This window comes from Chiroxiphia lanceolata, chromosome Z (genome assembly GCF_009829145.1).
Source record: "Chiroxiphia lanceolata isolate bChiLan1 chromosome Z, bChiLan1.pri, whole genome shotgun sequence".
NCBI classification, from domain to species: domain Eukaryota; kingdom Metazoa; phylum Chordata; class Aves; order Passeriformes; family Pipridae; genus Chiroxiphia; species Chiroxiphia lanceolata.
In genome coordinates, this window is record NC_045671.1 from 36,335,306 (window position 1) to 36,358,533 (window position 23,228).

A 23,228-nucleotide genomic window follows, 5' to 3' on the forward strand; every position below is an offset into this window, starting at 1 on the left:
GTATAATGTCATTGTTTTATAACAGTACATTTAAACCTATTTAAAATCGATTTTTTTTTCTTTTCTACCCTCAGTATATTCTTATAATGACTTCTTCCTAATCAAAACAAATTTTTGATCATAATTCTTCTTGTATCTGCTCTAAGAAATGCTTTGTATCTGACTTCGTATCTGATTAGCTTTTGGGTTTTCTCTGAATTGTTTCTTCAGCATTTCATAGAAGGAATGCTTCTCATCCCTTCTGCAATGAACTATGGATGGTATACTCTTTGTTTTCTTACTTCTGCACATGGAGAACATACAAACATAAATTCACCTAAATCCTCCATGTCCATAGCTCAGATATCCCGTTCTCTTCTAGTATGTGTTCTGGTAACCTTTCATCGCTTTAGGACTGCCTATGTGTCAATCATCTCCCATTTCTGATTTTGCTTTTCATCATTTCTGGTCATCTTCCACTGCCTTTCAGCCTGCTAGTTAGACCAACATCCGGGGACTTGTGCAAATACAAAGCTTCTCAAAATCAAACTATGTGTCATTTTATTACCTTCTTCTGGAAAACATTTAGTAAATCCCATAGACTTCTTTTTTATTCTACAGCGTTATTTTCAACATCATTCAAACTCTTCTTGATCACAGAAAGGACAGATTTAAGGCCTTGACAAATGCAGTATTGTCATTCCTGTGGGTATTTGACAAGCTTTTTTGCAGTTAATTTTCTCATCACATTAAGCAGTTTCCCTCTTTACCTGTTTTCCGGTTATTTTTAACACAGTTTCATTTTTAAGAACCACAAGACTTTGTTCCCCTGTGTGCATTTTCTTACTTTTAATATGGAACAATTTAGTTGCGCATTTGATCAGCCCGTAACACCAGTCTTGCTGTCATTCTAGTTAGATTTTCATAGTGAAAGGAAGAAGATTGCTATTCTTTCAGTACTGTGCCAAACAAAACACATTAGAGTCATACCTCCAGGAAATACAATAAATATATTAATACAATCAATACCAGATATTTTTCACTTCTTCTTCATGGGAAAAAAACCCCAACATTTCATTAACATGCTGAAGGTTTCAAAAAATTTTGCAAGTTAAATATTTACTGCCTTTTATTCACTAGTGGAAATTATTATTGCAATGACTCCCAGATAGTGTTAGTGACAATTCTTAAGAGAAGCTGCTCGAAAAGAGCAAGCAAATAATCTCCTAACTATGCTCTAAGGAGGTTTGCAAATCTATTCCATGTATAATTAAATCAGTGGATACCTTGTCTTCTATCTGACTCTCAACAAGAACCAGGTAGAAAATATATTTTTTAAATGAAGCCATTTTTCTCACTTCTTTACAGCTAAAATTTAATAGAAGTTTTCTACTGAAATAAAGCAAACAAACAAACAGCTCAGTAGGAAAGCAAGACTAACATCCCCTTCATGATATCAATACTTTCATGGTTTTGCTTTTTAGGTTGAACCAGTCAAAGGAAGTTCTATTTATTCAAAAAGACATATATCTCTTGATGCAAATAGAGGTATTCACCCCAGTACTTTCAGTTTTTCATTTCTTTAAGACCCTAGTAAAAACGACAAAAATCTCCGAAGTACTACAAGTTATGACAACATGAGTAACTACTTCCTATCTTCCGGATTAGGCAGTTCTGTTACTTGAACACAAATTCTCTGAAACTTTCTTTCAGTAACAAGCTGTAATGAGTCTAATCACTGTGGGAAGTCAAAGAGCTTTTTCCAGTGGCTTGCTGTTGTAATAGCTATTACAGAATACTTTATAGATTCATTCTATTTCTATTAGTAAGAATTATGATCATATGGCAGCTGAAATTAATAACCAATTTTGGCGGATATTACTAAATAAGTTCTGAATTAAGTACTAGCTAGATACTAGTGTTGATAAAATGAAGCCTTCCCACATAATACAGTGTATGTTGCACATAGTTCGATTGAAACTGCAGAGTAGCTGCTGTCGTGAGTCATGCAGTGGTGCTCTTTCTTTCCTAACTCATATTTTTTCAGATAGTGTACTGTCCTTAACTTGACATGAAAATGATGCAGGTTTAGTACTCATTCAAAAAGAAGGCTACTTCCCACCCCCTCACCCCCCGCCCCTGTCCTTAAAAATTTGATAGCACCTGCTGATTCAGCTGACTGGTACATCTTGTCTAGTACCATTCTTGGATGCATATGTTTGCATGTAATTTTGATTCTAGGCCTTTAGAAGTGTAATTGGTAGCTTACAATAATTCCTATGAACAACAAAAACATAAATCAAGCCCAAATATTTTTTTGGAGGGGACAGAAAGATAAATTCTTTGAATTGGGATTTTATGCTACTCTGTTGACAACATCTCAACAGCTGTCTTGTGTGCAGATTTGAGCTTTGTTGTGCAAGTTGGACCACAGCAAGCACGGTAAAAATCAAATATAAAAATAAGTTTACACTTGTAGCCAAGCCTGTTAAAATTAGCTAACCAAATTATATTAAATCATCCATCTGTTTGTTACATTATCCTGACAATGGTAAAACAAATATACTGACTGTGTTTTATAGAGTGTACTGTCTATAATTTTATTTTTTAATTTACAGACTGTAACTTATGGTTATTTGCATTGTGCTATTTTATTTACACAGATATACTTTCTTCACCATTACATATTTAATAATCAAGTTATTAATTTTAAGATTACTTCTAAACAGACAGAATGATGTGGTAATTACCATTTTAATCAAGATATTTCATTTCTATGTTCAGATTACAGTAAAAAAGTGTAACTTGGGAGTCCTCTTTAGTTTCTTTTGTCCCTGTCAAAGACGGGGTTATACACATTACTTTGAAACACAAAGGTCCAGATTCACAAAGGAAGACTGTCAAAGCAATATTTGTCCTCCCATTTTCCCCCTTTAATTGCTCAGTTCAAGGAGTCATAAAGTCAAGTCATCTGTGTATCTCATACAACATAGGGGGAAAGTCAGATCCCTAGAGTGCAGTCAATTAACACCAATACATGGAGCACAGCTCACAGGGGACAGTAAGTTATCCAAGGTTTCTTTTATTCCCCTATTTCGGAGAGGCTGCACAATACCTATATTCACAGTCTATGCTGCTCACACCATTCATTCTGGAAACAGAATGGAAACAGGAATGGATGGAAACAGAAGCGTCCCACCCTTTGCATTCAAAAAACGGCAGCAACACTGGTAGTGGTTGAAGTACTAGGAAATTAAACATGTCTTCTAGACCTCCTTCATCCTGAAGCAATTAAAACTACTGTCTTCCCATGGTGTGCTCTTCACTGGGTAAAAAGCCACCTACACAGCAGGGCCTGGAGAGTGGTGGTGAATGGGGATACATCAGGCTGCTGGCTGGTCAACAGTGGGGTTCCCCAGGACTTAGTGTTGGGGCCAGTTTTGTTAGGTATTTTTATCAATGACCTGGATGAAAGGTCGACTGAGTTTCCCCTCAGTCAATTTCCAGACAATACCAAGTTAGGTGGGAGAGTGTTGATCTGCTGGGGAGAAGGAAATCACTCCAGAGGGATCTCGACACGCTTGATCAATGGGCCGAGGCGAGATTGCACCTTGAATTCTGTGTTCAGATTTGGGCCCCTCACTCACTATAGAAAAGACATTGAGATGCTGGAGCGTGTCCAGAGGAGGGCAACGAGGTTGGTGAAGGGTCTGGAGTACAAGTCCTGTGAGGAGTGGCTAAGGGAGCTAGGGGTGTTTTAGCCTGGAGAAGAGGAGGCTCAGAGTAGACCTTATTGCTGCCTACAACTACCTGAAAGGAGGTTGTAGTAAGGTGGGGATTGGTCTCTTCTTCCAAGAAACAAGTGACAGGACAAGGGAAAATGGTGTCAAATTGTACCAGGTGAGCTTTAGATTAGATAACAGGAAGAATTTCTTTGTTTGAAGGAGGATCAAGCATTGGAACAGGCTGCCCAGTAAGTGGTTGTCCTGGTTAGAACAGCTGGGACCGATTCATCACTGGATGGGTATAACCCAAACTGTGTATTCTATAGCCCTCCATGCCATTTCCCAGAAACTGTTGTCAGTAGAGGCCTGCGAGGTGTGGGGGGGGAATGTTCCTGAGCACCCTCATACCCTTTTATGGAATGAGCATCCTCATACCCTTTTATGGAATTCCCCACTCTGAGGGAAGGACTAAACATCCTTTTATGGAATTCCCCACTCTGAGGGGAGGACTGAACATTCCTGCCTGAACTGGAGAGTATATAAACCTGGAGTTTTGGAACCTTTTTACCACTCGTGGGATCCAGAGGAGGACTGCAGCTCATCGCTCTCAACCAGACTGCAGCTCACCACCACCCTCGGCCAGACTACAGTTACCACTTTTGGCTGGACTGCAGCAGCTCTCCCACCAGCAGGTTTTTCCCCTCTCCCTTTGCTTTGGACTCAAGGGTGGGCCCAGGTAGCACCACTTTGTTTGTGCCCCGGGGTGCTGGGTTGTACATTTGGGCTTTGTGGGTTAGTGCCTGTTGCTTGTCTGTGTGGTAGTACTTATTGTATTATTTTATTAAATTGTTATTCTGACTTGTAATCTCTCTTTGAGTTGGCTTGGTTTCCTCTGATGGTTAACTTTTAAACCAGCACAGTGGTGGAATCACCATCCTTGGAAGTGTTCAAAATTCATGCGGATATGGGACTTGGAGTCATAGTTTAGTGATGAACATGGTGACATGGTGGCGTTAGGTTAACAGTTGGACTTGAGGATCTTAGTGGTGTTATCCGGTCTTCACTATTCTAAGTTTCAATGATTCAGAGCCCCATTTTGTCAACAAACAAGAGTGGAAGAAGACTAGCTTGGTTGAACAGGTAAGTCCTCTTGGGACTCAGCAGGAAAAGGAAATTTTACGACCTATGTAAGAATTCAGACATTGCATGAAGAGTACAGAGCTGTGGTTCACATAGACAGGGAGAAGACACAAAAAGACCTAAGCTCAGCTGGAGTTGAAACTGGTTGGTGTTTTATTAGACAAGAAGAAAGTCTTTTTTAGGAATGTTAATAGCAAGAGGAGGTCCAAGAAAGTCATTTGACCACTATGTGTTGAAGGTCATTTGGGAAAATGGAAGAGCAGAGGTATTCAATAGGGCTTTTTATCCCAGTCTTTAATAATATTGATAGACCTTGGACAGTACACTCCTCTGATTTCAGCATTTGTGCAGCCTCACCGTGAGTACTGTATGTAGTTCTGGGTGCCTTAATTTGAGGAGGATGTGAAGATCTTTGAATGCATCTGGAGAAGGAGAACAAAGCTGATGGAAGGGCTGGAAGGCATGTCCTGTGAGGAGTGGCTGAGGATTCTGGGTTTGTCTAGTTTGGAGAGAAGGAGGCTGAAGGGTGACCTCATTGTTCTGTAAGGCTTCCCGAGGAGGGGAAGTGGAGATGGAGATGCTGATTTCTTCTCTGTGGGATCAAGTAACTGGACAAGGGGGAATTGTTCAAAGCTGTGACAAGGGACAGTTATTCTAGACATTAGGAAGCATTTCTTTGCCAAGAGAATGATCAAACAATAAAACAGGCATCCTGGAGAGGTGGTTGATGCTTAGAGCCTGTCAATTTTTGAGAGACATTTGAACAATACCCTTAATATTGTGCTTTAAATTTTGTTCAGCCCTGATGTGGCCAGGCAGTTGGACTCCATGATAGTTATTGGTCCTTTCCAAAGAACTATTTTATTCCATTCAAACAGCACATCTCATTTATTGTGGGATAGATGTAAAACAGGAATGTCATTAGAAGTAGTCCAATTAGTCTTATAAAATATTTACAGCTCAAAAGCACCAATATTCTCAAAGCTTACTTGACTGTGGATGCAAATGCAATGAAGAGAAAAGGAAGAAGTGAGTGTTAGCAGTCCTGAGCATGCCTTCCATTTTTTTCCATCGATCAGTTATTTCCTAATGCCTGTATCCATTGTTTAACACTGTATTGGGAAGTGACAGTATCCCAAGGCTGGTGTAGCAGTGCATCAAACTGGCTCAAAAATGAAAGAAAACCCTGCATAGAACTGTTTCTAGTTACAAATATTTAAAAATCTGAAGGGACAATTACAACAAATTGATCTTCTAGCAAAATTTTCTGTTCAATACTTTTCTGTTCAAAATTTTTCTGTTCAATTAAAAAATTTTCTGTTCAGTTGTTTAACATCCCTGTAACTTGTACTTAATCACAAAATATTTCAGAAGGGTGGTAATTTGATATCAGAATTTCAAGTGATAAAAGTTTGCTGCACATCTGAACAAGTTGTTCAAATGGTGAATTTAAAATAAAACAGTCTCATTTTAAAAATCATGCTTGAATTTAAAGAATTGTCATTATGAATTGTCTTGGCTTTTTAATCCAATATTAGGATTCTATGACTTCTCCTGATAAAATGCAAGGACTTTAATTGTAAGAAAACTCTTTTGTATGTGGACACGCTGACAATAATGAAGACACTTCTCAAATTCTTTTAGATAAATGTAACACATGAAGTGTCTTAGCTGTCTTTCAATAGACAAATTTTCTGTTCTGAAAAAATTTTTCTGTCTCTTTCTAAAATCCTTTTCAATATCTTAATGTTCCCTCCTGAAGCAGAGTTGCCAGTATTATTTATGCACAGTGAAGACTTCATACTATGGCCATACTCTCTATGGTAATTGTCTATATATCTAAGACTCTTTCTTGGATGTATAATCTAAAAAGCTCATTTTTACTTGATTATTTATGGTAAGCCATTCCAGTGTAATGCGTAGGATTCAAAAATATAATATCTGCAGAGAGGGATTTGACCAGTCTCTGCAAAAAGCCGTGAACTACGAAAGCTGGGGAAAAACCCTTTTCAATGACCTTGTCACTGTGGATTCTTCCCGCCTTCTCCAGAAGAATGGAAGAGACTTCTTGCATGATGTTATCACACGTCTTGCCAGAGAATCCACATCCTAATCTCATCAGACCTCTGCATAACTCATTGTGTTCCCCCCTTGCATGTGTATATTCTGTAACCCTTTGCATATGTATATCCAATAGCTAATCCCCCTGTAAATCACCCCAGATAAAGGGGGTTTTCCCCTATGACATGAGTACTAAGACCCAAAGGTTTGTAATTTAGGATTTCCGCTTTACCTCATCTCTGGAAAGTCCCCAATTTCAATACCAGGAATATGTGAACCCCCTGTTAAATATGTAAACCCTGAACCGTTTAAATATGAAGTTGTGAATCCAATAAACCATTCCAGTTTCTTGCCTCCAAACTGGGATCGTGTTAGCATTGTTGACTTGCTACAGTAATGCACTGTATGATACTATCTCTCGTTTAGTAATCACAGCCTACATTTTTTCTTTGTACATTGTCTGACCTTGAGTTTGGCAACATTCTCATGTTGATCAAATGAGACAACTTCACTATATGAATCAGATCTGCCTGTTTCATAACTGACTTATGACCACTGAAACTTCCCTCTCCACCAGTTTTTGTATTATCTTCACATTTTACAAGCAACACTTCCATATTTTATTCCAGCTCATTTACCAAGGTATTGAAGATCAATGGGGGGAGGACAGATTTCTGAATGTCTGACCTAGAAGCAACCCCAATAGGAAGATGAGTCTTCATTTATGGGTTATGGTTATCCAAATTTCAGTCCCTTTAATACGGGGGTTATTGTATTTTGTGATTGCATTGATTTGGTGAGTGCTCTTTTTTTCCCTCCCCCATCACACTGTGGAACCAATTCAAACATCACACAGAAGTCTATTGCTCAATACATTACCAGTATTGCCAAGAGTTAGGTTTTTAACAAGACAATTTTTATAAAGTATCATATTGACTGATTAGAAGAGTAGTAAGGGAACATGCAACATATTTCTCATGTTTTCTTAGGTGTCTGCCTGTGACTTTTTTGATTACTTTGCTACCAGCTTTATACTGGTTGCTCTTTTTGGTTTTGATCTAGTGACTACTGAAAAAAATACACAGCTGACAGGCCTCTTTCTGAAACACTACAGCCATTCTTATTAATTAATTAGAGGGTCTTATTCTTTACTCTTTGTATTCAATATCAATATTCCCACACATTTGCTCTGAATCAATATCAATGGTAAACAAACAAAATCCTGAATTGTTAAGCTGATGGAGCACACATAGGAAGAAAAAGCAGAACATCTATGTTTCTGAGAAACCTTTTTTTTGATTTTTAATGTATAGGTTTTATGGAACATTAAATAATTTTTGCTACTGTAAGCTGCTAAGAAAATCAAGGTCTTAGTTGCCAAACCATCTACCTAACACTTTCAGTAATCTTGCACAGCTTTTGCTCAATCAGTCTTCCCTATCTACAAATTCTAAATGTTTCCCTCTGCACTACGATTTCTATAAAAATTAATAGTGATGTATACAAAATCACCCTGTCTAATTCCATAATTCAGCCAGTTATAACTTTTTGGGTGTTATAATATTCTAACTTTTTTAAATTCTTAGGATTTGTCAAGTTTTTAAATAAACGTTATTAAGAAACTCAAAACTCAAACATATATTAAAATAATTTTGGTATGATATATCAATCTGCTATTTTTTCTGAAAGCAGAAAAGAAATGTTTACTGAACACTTGCTCCTTCTAAATCTCATGAGTAATTTTCTCTTGTGTTTCTCTTGTATTATACTTCTTCCACTCCTGAATTGCATCAGTTTTTGCTATATTTTTATAAATCACTTAATGTCTTCTGCCTGACTTATCATAAATTGTCAGCAGATGCACTGGTCTTCTATGTCCGTTGTTTGCTTTTGCCAGCTTCTGGCAAAAGTGTTTTTCAGATACCTTTGAATTTCTGCAAAAGAAGTTTAAAGAAATCATTCAGAGTGTACCAAGTTAAGTAAATACATGTATTTTTATGGGAAAAGGGCCTTAATCTTAATTCAGTCATATTGTACAGTCATCTAAGAATGATACGAGTCTTGAGAATAAGGTATTTCCATAAAGAACAGTAATATTACTCTACTTTGACTCTCTTCATTGCTGTCCCAAGATGTAAAATTGGTATATTTTTATATAAACTGGAAGATAGGTAAATAAATTTTAAATTTTTTATTATCACCAGATAATAGGAACATAGCTACTATATCCTCCCTGCTCTCTCCAGGAAAGTATTTAATTAAATATTTCAAGCAGACTACAGCCAAATAGAAACTCTTTCATGTGAACACAAAAATTGGAACAGCTTAACAAATTTTTTTTTGCTGCAAATTTTTCCACTTCATTTTAAAAAATATTGAAGATTTTTGGCATATTGGTCTGTATATATATGTTATTTTCTGTATATAAACGGGAAGAAAGAAGAGTTCAGTATCTTTTCTATGTCTATGTTGAAATTCTTTCATTGTACATACTTTTGACTTTTTATCAAAAGCGGCAGTTTGGAGGGTTTAGAGAGGTGGAATTTTATTTTTCTTTTTAGTAAGAATTCTTATCGTGTTCGTTACAAGTGAGATAACTCCGTATGTTGTGCAGAAATCCGCTTTTTCTTTTTTGTTTGTGAACAGTGAATTATGATTTATGAAGGACAAACTCTTTTGGTAGCTAAAGAACTAATTTGAATCCATGGAAAAACATAGAATTACTCCTTGTAAGACATTCACATTTTGGGTAATACCATAACATGAAGTTACAGCATCAAATTTACATTGGAGAAATTGAATATAAGTCTGCTGATGTCTATGTAATAGTGCTGATGTTAGTCTCACTTCAGTGCCTGGTAAAGTTATGGAGAAGATTATTCTGGGAAGTATGGAAAAACACCTAAAAGACAATACTGTCATTGGTCACAGCCAGCACGGCTTCATGACAGGAAAGTCCTGCTTATCCCACCCATTTCCTTCTATGACAAGGTCACCCATCTGGTTGATCAAGGAAAGCCAGTTGATGTAATCATTTTGGATTTCAGTAAAGCTTTCGATACTGTCTCTCACAAGATTCTGCTGGACAAAATGTCCAGCACACAGCTGGATAAACACATCGTGTGCTGGGTGAGCAATTGGCTCATGGGTCAAGCACAGAGGTTAACAGTGAATGGGTAACATCAGACTGGTGACCTGTCACCAGTGGGGTTCCACAGGGCTCCACCTTGGACCCAGTGCTCTTAAAGGGATATTAAGCAAGCTTGTAGATAATACAAAACTGGGAGGAGCTGTTGACTCCCTCAAAGGCAGGGAGGCCCTGCAGAGAGACCTTGACCAATTAGAGGACTGGGCAATCACCAACCAGATGAAGTTCAACAATGGCAAGTGCTGGATTCTGCACCTGAGATGGGGAATGAGATGCTGGAAAGCAGTGCCGTAGAAAGGGACCTGGGTGTCCTGGTCAGTGGCAAGTTGAATATGAGTCAGCAGTGCCCTGGCAGCCAGGAGGGCCAACCATGTCCTAGGGGGCATCAGGCAAAGCATCACCAGCAGAATGAGGGAGGATGCTCTACTCTGCACTGCACTGCACTGGGGCGGCCTCACCTTGAATATTGTGTGCAGTTTTGGGCACCAAAATGTAAGAAGGATATTAAGCTCTTAGAAAGTACCCAAAGGAGGCCAGGAAGACAGTGAAGGGCCTTGAGGGAAAGCCATATGAGGAGTAGCTGAGGTCACTTGATCTATTCAACCTGGAGAAAAGGAGACTGAGGGGAGATCTCATTGCAGTCTACAACTTCCTCGTGAGGGGGAGTTATCACCAAATAATCTGTTCTGCACATAACACTTACCACATATTTTATGTATAAAGTGTGTATACAGTCCCTTTAGGTATTTCTAAACTTGCGCTCAGCACTAATTTCTGGCAAAATATAAAACTGCTTGTGAGACAGCATTTTATTACCGTTCCCCATTTCCTAGTTAGATACATGTTCATGTAGTATTCTCAAGCAGTCCATGCAAACCTGAGCAGGCACTGGTCTCTTCTCTTTGGTCCTCTTATGGGACCAGAGGGAATGGCCTGAAGTTGTGTCAGGGGATGTTTAGGTTGGGTATCAGAGAGAGGTTCTTCACCCATAGGGTGTTTGGGCACTGGAAGAGGCTCCACAAGGAAGTGGTCACAGCACCAAGCCTGACAGAGTTCAAAAAGCATTTGGATGATGCTCTCAGGCACATGGTGTGACTCTTGGGGGTGGTCCTGTGCAGGGCTAAGAGTTGGACTGGATGATCCTTGTGGGTCCCCTCCAACTCAGCATATTCTGTGATTCTATGAATTACATCAGTTCTGAGATATACTTTCTAAGGCACCTAAGTGAATTTTATTTGGCAAATGATTTATTCACCAAAAAGTGAGTTGGTTCTGAATTTTTCAGAAATCTAGTGAAAAATTCTGATTGAAAAAATGGCAAAATTTTTAATTCAGCATCTGCATGTAAAAAGATTTTGTTCTCTTTTGGAGGTTAGACTTGGGAGAAAGGTAGGCACAAGTTCCATCTTGGTCACTGAATGATGTATTCCTCTGATGGCCTATTCAGTGAGTGGCAAAGACAGTTTTCTGGAAATCAAGGAAGGTTTGAAACCTGCACCAGTGAATGGCTTTGACCAAATTCTTTTCATTTCAGAAGCCTATTTCATAGCTGGGTACTTGATATTTGTTGGAGGTTTTTTGCCATGTTTTCACTGCAGGTGTTCCAATGTGGGGGAAAAAAAAGAACTTTAAGCTTAATCAGATGAGGACCCAGAACTGAAGTGATACAGCTTGCAGGTCAATGCTGTAACTGTGGGGATTTAAGTTTATGATGGGATCTCTCAGCATGACCTTCCATGAGCTATTGATGCCTACAGCTATAAGTAGGCCAATGTTTCTCTGTATTTTTGTAACCAACCTTTCTTTCTCAAATGGAGGTCTGGTAAACACAAAGGAAACACGATATTGTGGTGTTCTATGAACAGTTTTCAAGTTGCTGCAAAATGGAGTAGCACTGAATATTCAGAGATGATTTTTTCACTTTCTGCACCCTTTGTGCAAAAGATACTCTGTGAACACAGCAGGTTCTAAAAGCTCCATCTCTCTTTACAAAAAATACCCATATTTCTATTCCATACACATTAAATTAAAAAAAAAAAGCAAAGCTGAGTTTGAAAAAAACAAAAATAAACCCCCAAATTTATGTAAGTAGACTTTAATCAAATTAGCTGTATATAGTCACTATCAATGAATCAGAAACACAAGATAAAGACACTTATTTTGTACTTTAGCTCCAAGTCCTCTTTTTTTCCCCTCAGATTACCAAAATCTGATGAAAGTTCAGTTTTCAGGATTGTCAAATTAGAGAGTCCTTACTTTACTTATTCCTTGTATATCTTACTATCCAGCTGGTTTTTTACAGCTCAAACTAGTCACTATTCTCTATATTGAGCTCCTTGCTGCAGATCACAATTGCTGTAGCTCCTAGACTCAATAAAGAACTTTCACAAATGCAAATATAGAACTAGACCTGTATCTTATCTGATTCTTTAGAAACATCCAAAAGAAAGGAAAGGTGAAAGCAGACAGAAATCCTCCATATTTGATCTAAACAAGTAACTGGAGCTTTTGAAATGTGATATATACTGGGACTGGTAGCCACACAGGGCTAGTTATTCTGAAAGAAAGTCACCTATTATTCTGTATTTTTCCTCAGACTGAGGAAAATTAGAGTTGTTCAGTGTCTGTTTTGGTGAGCAGCTTGCTTGCCACTTTGCCTGCTAAATATTTTAATAATACACCAGTGTTTTAAATATTTTAGATTGTTTCTAATTTAGACAGTGAGTACAATTTAATAATTAATGAAGCATTATAGGTGATAAAAGCAAGAGATATTGAAAAAACATTCCACTGCCCAAACAATAAGTTTCCTTATGGGAGAGGACCACCTCATCACTTTTTTTTTTCTTTCAAATATTTACTATATTCAAACCAACAGGAAGGAAATAATTGAAGTTTAGTTGAAGTTAAAAAAGATTACATTAGAGAAGCCTAGAAAGCCTACATTGGAAATATTTTAGAAATTTCCAGAAAATCGTATCTGTTCACTCTGAAATTACACTAATTATGAAAACATGATAGAGAATTCAGAATAAAAGATCTATGTTTGGAGAGTGAATAAGGAACAACATGCTAACACTTGAAATGCCTATTAGTTCCTTCTTTTGGTTTTGGAAAGTGGCTGGCAGGACTGCTGTCAGAAATGGCAAAATTAGCTCCTGGAAGTTAGAACCGCAAAGTATGTGTTGATGACATTAGAGTAAAAAAACTCTTTTTGAAAGATTAACAGTATGCCAGTGATGCAATATCCGTAACAATTTCAAATTATTTAATGATTGAAATGCTGGTTCTAGATTCAAAATTAAATCAGTTTGAAATTAAAATATTTTCTTTTCACCAGAATCAGAGCTAGGCCAGGCTATTGCATACTGGCAATCTTCCATAAAAACTTCATATTTCCTTATATTAGCCCTCTGTAGATTATTTTAAACGGTAAACCAGATGATCTCTTTTGCCTCAAGTTCCCATTGATTAAAGAAGTGAGCACTACTATTTTCCAAAAGCCTTAGTTATGAAGACTTAAGTATAAAAATTATAGAAGTTCTACTTTTAGTTAGATAGCACAGATGACAAAGATGAATGTCTGACTATGCTCTTAAAAATATGTACTAATAATATAGCATTGTGAGTACATTACAGAAAAGAACTAGTCTTTGGTAGAAAAGAGGATTCTGCTCCCATAGTCCTGCTACCTCAGAATGCAACTGTAAGTTAAGAATATCTGGTCAAAGTGCTGTGAAAAACTGTAACCTTCCTACTTCTCCTACTTCCTGAATCAATGTGGAAAGAAATTCTCATTTTTATTTTGCGAATCATATATAATGACAAGCAGCAGTCACGAGTATTGAGGCCATGTAGCTGAGAACACAGCTGTGCTGGGCAGAGCACGTCTCTAGGATGAAGGACCACCGCCTCCCTAAGATCCTGCTCTATGGTGAACTTGCCGCCGGCTGCCGCAAGAGAGGAGCCCCGAAGAGAAGATACAAGGACTCCCTGAAACAACATCTCAGCCTTGGCCATATTGATCAACATAACTGGTCTACTCTGGCCTCCAATCGGGAGGTCTGGAGACACACCATCTATAACACTGCTGCTTCCTTTGAGAACACATGCAGGATCACTCTTGAGGAGAAAGAACAGTGCAGAAAGAACCATGTCTTGCAGAATATACCACCTAAGGAGTCCTTCTGCTGTGCCTTTTGCAATCAGACATGTCTATCTTGTATTGGCCTTATTAGCCACCAGCGTGTTGTAACAAATGTGGATAGAGCCTTTCCCAAATCTTCGTGAAGCCTAGCCATGATGATGACTACGCTTGTGCAAAAGAATGAGCTTCACAGAAGTCTGTAATAATATGGCTGTACATGAGAATATATGTTCATATATAGTAATATGAGAACATATCTTAATATATTATTAAGATATGACTATCTTAATAATTTTAATTACAGAAAAGTTTCCTTGAAGCTTGAAAGGAAAAAGTGTATACCACTGACTAGGAAATATCCAATATATACAGAACATCAAAAACAGTCTGACACTGATTTCGATGGAACCTGTCATAATCTCAAAGTTCATCACCTGCTGACATACTAAAATATATTTTGGCTTTATCACTTCAAGAGGAAATCCTTTATCTCTTGTTAAATTACCTTAGTCATTTTGGAATAAATGGAACAATTTCAGTTTCACATAACCAGAAATCTGTCCCAAACTTCCAAGCTACAGGCCAGCATTCCAGAAGCTAGTTACAACAGGAGGAAAGGTTATCCACAGAAACCAAATATCAGAGAGAAATAATAATTCCCTTCTGTTCAATACTTATTGGACCACATCGGAAGTACTACATCCAAATACAGGAAAAACAGTGAAAAACTGGAGAGTCCAAAGAAGGGTAACCAAGATAGTTAGGAAGCTGAAGCACAAAACATAAAAGAAGAGGCTGAGGGACTTGAGTAAATGTAGATCTGAGAAAACTAAAGGTATCAAGCTGCCATCATCAACTAACATAAGAAATTATGGTGGAGATGGAGCCAGGTCTTCAGAAGAAGATCAAAACGCAATAGTCACAGCCTACAGCAAGAGAAATTCCAGTCAAACACACAGAAAAGATCTTCACAATGAAGGTGATAGCGTACTAGGCCAGGCTGCCAAGACAACTTGTGAAATCTCAATCTTTGCACATATTCAAACCTCTCCTGGAAAAGGTCTTGAGTAAGTTCATCTAAATTTAGGGCAACCCTGCTGCGAGAAGGTAATGAAACCAGATAATTACTGCAGGTCCCTGCAAATCAAAATTATAATGTGATGTTAGAATGCTATTAATTTTGATATTGTTATAATTTATAAAATATTTTTCCTATATCAGTGGTACCACATTGATCATAGATGTTGAATTCTGCAAGCTAAGTTTTACATTTTGAAAAAAACAAAGACAGTATATTGAAATGAAGCAGAATGTTTCTAGTGCTAGATAAAATAGAAATTTACCAAAAGAAGTTGAAAATAAAAGAAAAAGAATGCTGAATTTGATGGGGTTTTTTGCTTTCTAAATTGTGAATAAGTTACACTGTGGAAGGTGTTGGATTAATGTCAAGACAAAGATGGAACAGAATGGGGGAAAGAAGAATATAATTCATTCTTTTTGCAAAAGTAATCTCCCTGGTCTGTCTTTTACACTACATTGTTGGAAAAGTATTCTTTAATAACAAAGTGGGAACTGATTTACACTATGAACGCACAAACCAGAAAGACTGTTGATTTTTATGTGGTCATTCAAAGATAAGGATTTTTTTCCTATCATGGTGGGTGCCTGTTAAAGCAGGAATTTCTAAGGAATGAGGTGAGGACTGGGTTCTTACTTACATCTGGGAGATAGCCAAATTAACTGTACTAGCTTCAGCGAATTTGTTCTGGATTTTTAATAGTATAATTAAGAAAATAATTTGATTCTTTATGTTTCTTATTAGTCAATGAAACTGCATTTTTATTTTTTATCTAGAAGCCAGAACTTTTCAGGCTTATGTCAAAAAAGTACATGGTAGCTAGCATCAAACCACCTGAACAAACAATTGGAGATGTGGTTTAACCTCAAAGTTCTTTCCCAGATTTCACAGGAGAAATACTACTTCTCCTTTACAGACATATGGCATTGCAGAACTGGAGCACCAGAGATCAAATCAGGCTTACTCAGCAGTCAGATAAGTTTTTACAGGGAAAGGTTCACATATGCAGACATATATGAAATTGTCACATGGTAATTTTTTCAAGAACACAGTAGCATTTTGGAGATTATAACATCAGAAGCCTGGGGTCTGGTTTCCACAGCAATTCTGTGGAAACAGTTTATTAATATTATTAAAGATCAAGGGATGTAGGCCATTGCGAAATGAAATATAAGCTTGTCTTTTCTTAAAACTTTGTTCAAAAATGGTTAATAATTCATACAAAAAAGTCAGTTTCTAGAGTAAATATCTTGTCCATATTTTATCCCATTCCCTGAAGAATCTTTCTTCTATTAATTCGCTCTGCATCTTCTTCTGAGTTATTCCTCAAATATTGTAGGGACAAAATTCAAAAAGAGGGTGGGTTTTGAGAATATGAATTTTTTTTTTAGAACAAAATTCTGGTGCTGGTGGTGCACACTTTTTGTTACAGAAAAGAAAACCTTTAACAGTTCTCAAGATACAACACCCAGAAGACATAATGTCTCCTAATATTTTCTAATTTTTCTAATCTGGTTACCAAAGACGTTGACCTTCCAAGATCTCCACAGAGTAACAGGATAGCTCACACATGGTCCTTAAAGAGAAGGAACTGTAAAAGATGGACAACAAGCTCTCAAAGTTGAAAAGCCTTATCCCTGCTTTACAACTCATTTTCTGAAGTTCTTAAGGAATACTGACACCAGGCATGAGGAGGAAAATGAGGGCTGTTTTATGCCTTTCTAGATCAGCTGTTTTGAGTGGAAGGTAGCCAGGGAGACCACTAAGTGATAAAACTATCACTGTTAATCCTGACACAGCCACCATTTTACCATTATCTCGCCTCAGGAAAGAACAGATCTCTGGCTTATTTCCAGAGAAAGACCCACACTCTTGAGATATGACTAAATTTCAACTGGCAAGGAGTCTGGTCCAGACCACAGAGCTGCAGCCAAGCTCCTTGTTCACTGAGCGCCAAACTCAGGACTTAGCCAAGGTATTCAATACTGGAATGAAAACCTGCAGAGCAAAGTGTTTTGCAAAGTGTTTTACAAAGTTACACAAACCCACACCAGTGAAGTCCAGCTGCTGCTGTATGGTCCAGTGTTCTGGACAGGAAGCGGGACTGCAGGCTGAAGCCAAACTGGAACTGGCATCCAGAAGGAAATGGAGCTAGGAAAATAATGCCTTTTTCAACACTAAGAGAAGAAAAATACTGAACCTGTAAAATTATTTCTTCAAGTTAATGTTGTTAAATACCTTCAATACTACAAAGAAAGAAAGTAAAAGAGAAACTTGTAGCGAGTGCTCCAGATTAATTTCTTATGGCAAGCATATCAGGAAAAATTACAGATCTTCTAGGACATAGAAAAAGGAACTGATTAACAAACTAAGTTATTCTTTTAAGAGCCTGGGGAACATAGAGATGAAATGAGAAACTGTGAAAGTCAAGTGGAATTACTTTGAAATGTGTATCAAAATGGATAAGCAGAAATATGTCCCTTTGTTTCGGTTTCCATGACTCTTTCTGAAGCCCCTAAAAATTAATATTTCAGTTCAGTTTTCTGTAAAAAATATGCAGCATTGAAGGAGAGAACGGTTAGGACACAGTATGAAAAGAGAAGTTACTCAAATGGAGTTGGAATTAAAATTTTAAAACTACAATAGATTCAAGCTGGATGAGCTGTTCTCCATTCCAGAACTCTGAAAGTAAAGCAAATGAAGCTTTATTAATGAGTACTGCATGTTTAACACAAACCTACTGAGTCCAGGTAAAACAAACACCATCAAATGTTCTCACAGGGAGAAGAGGTGATTCAGGCAAGTACAGTCCAATTACTCTGATTTCCATGTTCCTTAGTTGGCTTGAATGGACCTAAGAAAAAATTCTGAAGAAATGAGTTAAAGTAGAAGTAAAGTGCTAACTGTTACTTACTAAGACTATGGTGCAGCATACGACACAGATAACATCATGTTTTACATACAAAAGAGGGGAAGAAGATGGGTATCACAGAATAGTTAAGCATATTATTATATATATATATGAAAGAGAAAAAGAGAGGGGGAAAAGTGATCTCAATATGTGAGTTCCTGATCCTACAGGGCAGGATAAATGCATAAATTGTGAAAAATCTCATAAAGTGGAAAATTCTAGGACATTTCCAAAAGTGAGTTTTTAATTGAAAAAATCAATTCCTAAATTAAAGTACAGATAATGGACTATTAATGACGCCCTTGGGATGAAGGAATTTGCTGCATGCAAAGGAGTTTTGTCAATTAATGCTGGTCCCTGAAAGATACCTATTCCACACAGAGTCCTGCATTTCCAGTTCCACAATTAAACCCCAGAACTAAATAAATGGTTTTCTCTCCAAGTCTGAATAATCTGGGTTGGATTGCTGGTCATTGGAAATGGTCTTCTTTCTTTATGGACCTTCAAGAATTAGCTGCCAAAAGACTGAAGGTTTTCTAGTCATTCTGAAACAGGCCACACTCAGTAAGGCAAAAAAAATAATTTAAAAAATCAGTGATGAGCTTCGAACACAAATCACAAAGCTTAAGGAATAGATGGTCAGAAATACAAGAACATGCATGTACCTGTTATCTGAAATAACACTATGAGTTCCCTCTAAATTATCTAGCCACCACTCCACAAGTATATAAGCTGATGAAGTATACTCCAATAGTTATAGTGTTCGTTCATGAAGGAGAATCTAGGTTTAAGAGGTTTCTTTTATATCCTAAACACTCTGTGGAGTATTCGGATTCAAATCTGCCAATATTCTTAGGTTTTCTTAATGATATCAAGTCCAAAAGCAATTTAATTACCTTTTGATTCCTAATGATTGACCGCCCCTACCTTCTCTAGAAATGCTAACAGCAGGTAGCTGTCATCACTTGTGTAGGTGGTAATCAATGTCTGCTGGTGGCTATTCTTGAGCGCAGTTGAATCATGACCAAATCATTAACTGAACCTAGAAATCATTTCCTGTCAGTAAGATAGCAGGCTTAAATTCTTAAAGATTTTCTAATGCTTTTTCACCACAATGAAGCTTCCACTCCATACAGATATCCTACTTAATACTCATAGCTAGTCTGGTCACAAAGCTGTGACTCTTGCAAGTAGTTCATTTTTCAACAGACCTAAAACAATGAACCACTTAATAATAGCAGTAAGACCAGGAAAACGTGTTCAGGTCAACTGCACTTTAATATTGCCTTTTGAGTGATTCTACACAGGAAAGTAAAAAAAGTCTTTTGAGCTTGTTGAAAGAGAAATCCCTGAATAAGCTGGAATCTTAGTTATTATTCCTTTCTGAAACAGAAGATGACACTATTCATAAATATGTTGCAACAATCTCATCTGTATTAGCCAGAAGCATATTCTTCAGACCATATATAGTGACACAGAGGCAAATGGAATGGATTATCCTAAATGGGAAAAAATATGTAAGAAAAATGTGCAGGTAAACAGACCTGAGAATGAGGTTCTAGACACTTGCAGTGACCAAAAAATGAAATCCCATATACAATGGGATTTTATGAGAATTATATAAAATAATATTAATTTAGAATAATTTTAAATATCACCAGAACCAAAGACATAAGAGCAGTCAAAGTCCAGTACAAGGATGATCAAACATCTTTGATTAAACAGAAACAGGAAGTAATAGGAAACAGTGGACCAATGACACATCAGAGCCAACGTGGAAGGAATAAGAGGAATTCCACCTTTTAAGATCAAGAGACATTACTTATATCACAGTTTCAGAATAGTTTGAGTTAGAAAGAACCTCTAAAGGTCGTCTAGTCCAATCCCCCCGCAATGAACAGGAAGATCTTCAACTAGGTCTTTTTGATCACAGCCCTGTCCAACCTGACCTTCAGTGTTTCCAGAGATGGGGCATCCACCTCTCTGGGCAACCTGTGCTAGTGTTTCATCACTCTGATGGCAAAAGTTTATTCCTTATATTTAGTCTGAATCTATTCTCTTTTAGTTTAAAACCATCAGCCCTTGTACTGTTGATGCAAAACCTAATAAAAATTCTGTCCCCATCTTCTTTGTAATAGGAGAGGTGCTCTATCCCTCTAATAATTGCCCTCCTCTGTACCCACTTGAACATGTTTGTCTCATTCTTTTGCTGAGGAATCCAGACCTGGACAATGTACTCCAGATGAGGTCTCACAAGAGCAGAGCGGTGGGGCAGAATTACTTCCCTCAATCTCCTGGCAGTGCTTGTTTTGATGCAGCCCAGGACATGGCTGGCTTTCTGGGCTTTATGCACACATTGCTGAATCATGTCCAGTCCCTTAATCCCCAGTTTTGGGACCCCTGGTGGTCTAGTGGTTAGGATGCGGTGCTCTCACCGCTGCGGCCCGGGTTCGATTCCCAGTCAGGGAACTCCTCCGGGCAGATGGAGCTCGTCAGCCCTGTAAGGCCATCCATCTAAGAGAAGGTCACTCTAAACAAACCTACGTCCTGAGGACCTCGCTGCCACTGTCCAAGCTCACTCGGCCCCGGCAGATGAACCTTAGGATTAAAGAGTGGGCTCAGCTCAGCACACATTGTGTCTCACCTAAAAAATCCACTGCGCAGGCTCAAAGGGTAAAGACCTTTCCCAAATCTTCACTCACGAAGACTGGCCATACCAATCCCCAGTTTCAGTAAAGAAATTCTTCTTGATGTCACAGAATCACAGAAACCTTCAGGTTTAATCACAGAAGCATAGAATCACAGAAACCTAAATGTTTCTGATGATCTATATGATCATCGAGTGCAAATACTGACTCGTCACTACCTTGCCGACTGGACCATGGCACTAAGTCCAGCTGTTTCTGGAACATTGCCAGGGATGGTGACTCTACTACCTCCCTAGGAAGTCCATTCCAGTGTTTAACCACCCTTTTCTTGAAGAAATTCTTCCTGATGTCCAACCTGAATCTCCTCTGGCACAACTTGTGGCTATATCCTCTCATTCTGTTGCTATCTGCATGGGAGAAGAGGTTGATCCCCTCCTGGCTACCACCTCCTTTCAGGTAGTTGTAGAGAGTGATAAGGTCACCCTTGAGCCTCCATTTCTCCAGACTAAACAAACCCAGCTCTCTCAGCCTCTCCTCATAGGACTTGTGCTCCAGACCCTTCAGCAGCTCCATTACCCTTCTCTGGACTCATCACCTCCATATCTTTCCTGTGAGGGGACATAAAACTGAATACAGGATTTGAGATGCAACCTCACCAGTGACAAGTATAGAGGGAAGATTCCTTCCACAACCCTGCTGGACACGCTGGTGCTGACATAAGCCAGGTTGTCATTGGCCTTCTTGGCTACCTGGGTACACTGCTGGCTCATGTTCAGCCACTGCCAAACAGTACTGCTGGGTCTTTTTCCACTAGACAGTTTTCCAGCCACTCTTCCTCTACCTGTAATACTGCATGGAGTTGTTTTGATCCAAAGGCAAGATCTGGCACTTCACCTTAAGAACCTTATTCTGTTCGTCTTGGCCATCGATCCTGCCTGCCCAGATCCCTCTGCAGAGCCTTCTTACCCTCCAGCAGATCAACACTCTTGCCCATCTTACTGAAGGTGCACTTGAACCCCTAGTCCAGATTATCAATAAGGATATTAAACAGTACTGAGCCCTGGGGAACATCACTGGTGTCATGTCTTGATGTATATAATGATTGATGTCTTGATGATATAATTCCATTTACCACCACTCTCTGAGTCTGACCATCCAGCCATTTTTTAACCCAGCAAGTATACCTACCCAAGGCATAAGGAGCCAGCTTCTCCAGCAGAATGCTGTGGGAAACTGTATCAAAGGCTTTACTGAAGTCCAGGTAGACAAAACCCATAGCCTTTCCATCATCAAGTAAGCAGGTCACATGGTCATAAAATGAGATCAGGTTGGTCAGGCAAGACCTGTCTTTCCTAAATCTCTGTTGGCTGGGCCTGATGCCCTGGTTGTCCTGTTTGTACCACTCAAGACGATCTGTTCCACAACCTTCCCTGGTAGGGAAGATCAGGATGACAGGACTGTAGCTCCACAGATCCTCCTTCTGACCCTTCTCATGGATGGGTGTCACAGTGGCCAACCTTCAGCTGTCTGCAACCCTCCTGGTTAGCCAGGACTGATGATAAATGATGGAGAGTGGCTTCGTGAGCTTTTCCACCAGCTCCCTCAGCGCCCTTAGGCAGATCCTCCAACTCCATGGACTTGTGATTTTCTGTCTACTTCCTCCTGGATTGCAGTGGGTCTATTCTGCTCCCTGTTCCTGTTAACCAGCTCAAGGACCTGAGGGTAATCAGTCTTTTTCCTAAAGACTGAGGCAATGAAGGCATTAAGTACCTCAACCTCTTCCTTGTCCTTGGTGACGATGATCCACCCCATGTCCAATAAAGGATAGAGATTTTCCTTGTCCCTCTTCTTACTGTTAATACATTTATAAAAACACTTTTAATTATCTTTCACTGTGGTAGCCAGATAGAGTTCTAGCTCAGCTTTTGCCTTTGAATTTTGCCTCTACATGATCTAATGACATCCTCATACTCTTCCTGATTTGCCTGCGCCTTCTTCCAAAGGTCATAAACTCTCTTTTTTCCCCCTGATCTGCAACAAAAGCTCCCTGTTGAGTCAGACTGGTCTTATTCCCCACTTGTTGTCCGTCATCACATAGGGACAGCCTGCTCCTGTGCCTTTAAAATTTCCTTCTCAAACTGTGTCTAGCCTTCCTGGACTCCTTTGTTTTTAAGAACTGTTTCCCAAGGGACTCTCCGAACCAATGTCTTGAACAGGTTGAAGTCCATCCTCTAGAAGTCCAAGACAGAGGTTTTGCTGACCTCCTTCCCTTCTTCATAGGAATTGAAAACAATCATTTTGTGGTCACTGTGCCCTAGATGGTTCTAACCACCCCATCTTTTACCAGCCCTTTTCTGTTCATAAACAGCAGGTCCAGGAGGGCACCATCCC

The 23,228-nt window shown here is 38.6% G+C and overlaps 1 long non-coding RNA gene across 1 annotated transcript; it reads left to right on the forward strand.

Annotated features, from left to right (window-relative positions):
* Positions 1-3,593: 3,593 nt before the first annotated feature.
* LOC116780951 lies at positions 3,594-23,228 on the forward strand. Its single transcript, XR_004354712.1, has 3 exons — positions 3,594-3,676; positions 8,440-8,442; positions 23,218-23,228. It is a non-coding gene; the product is annotated as an uncharacterized LOC116780951 (long non-coding RNA).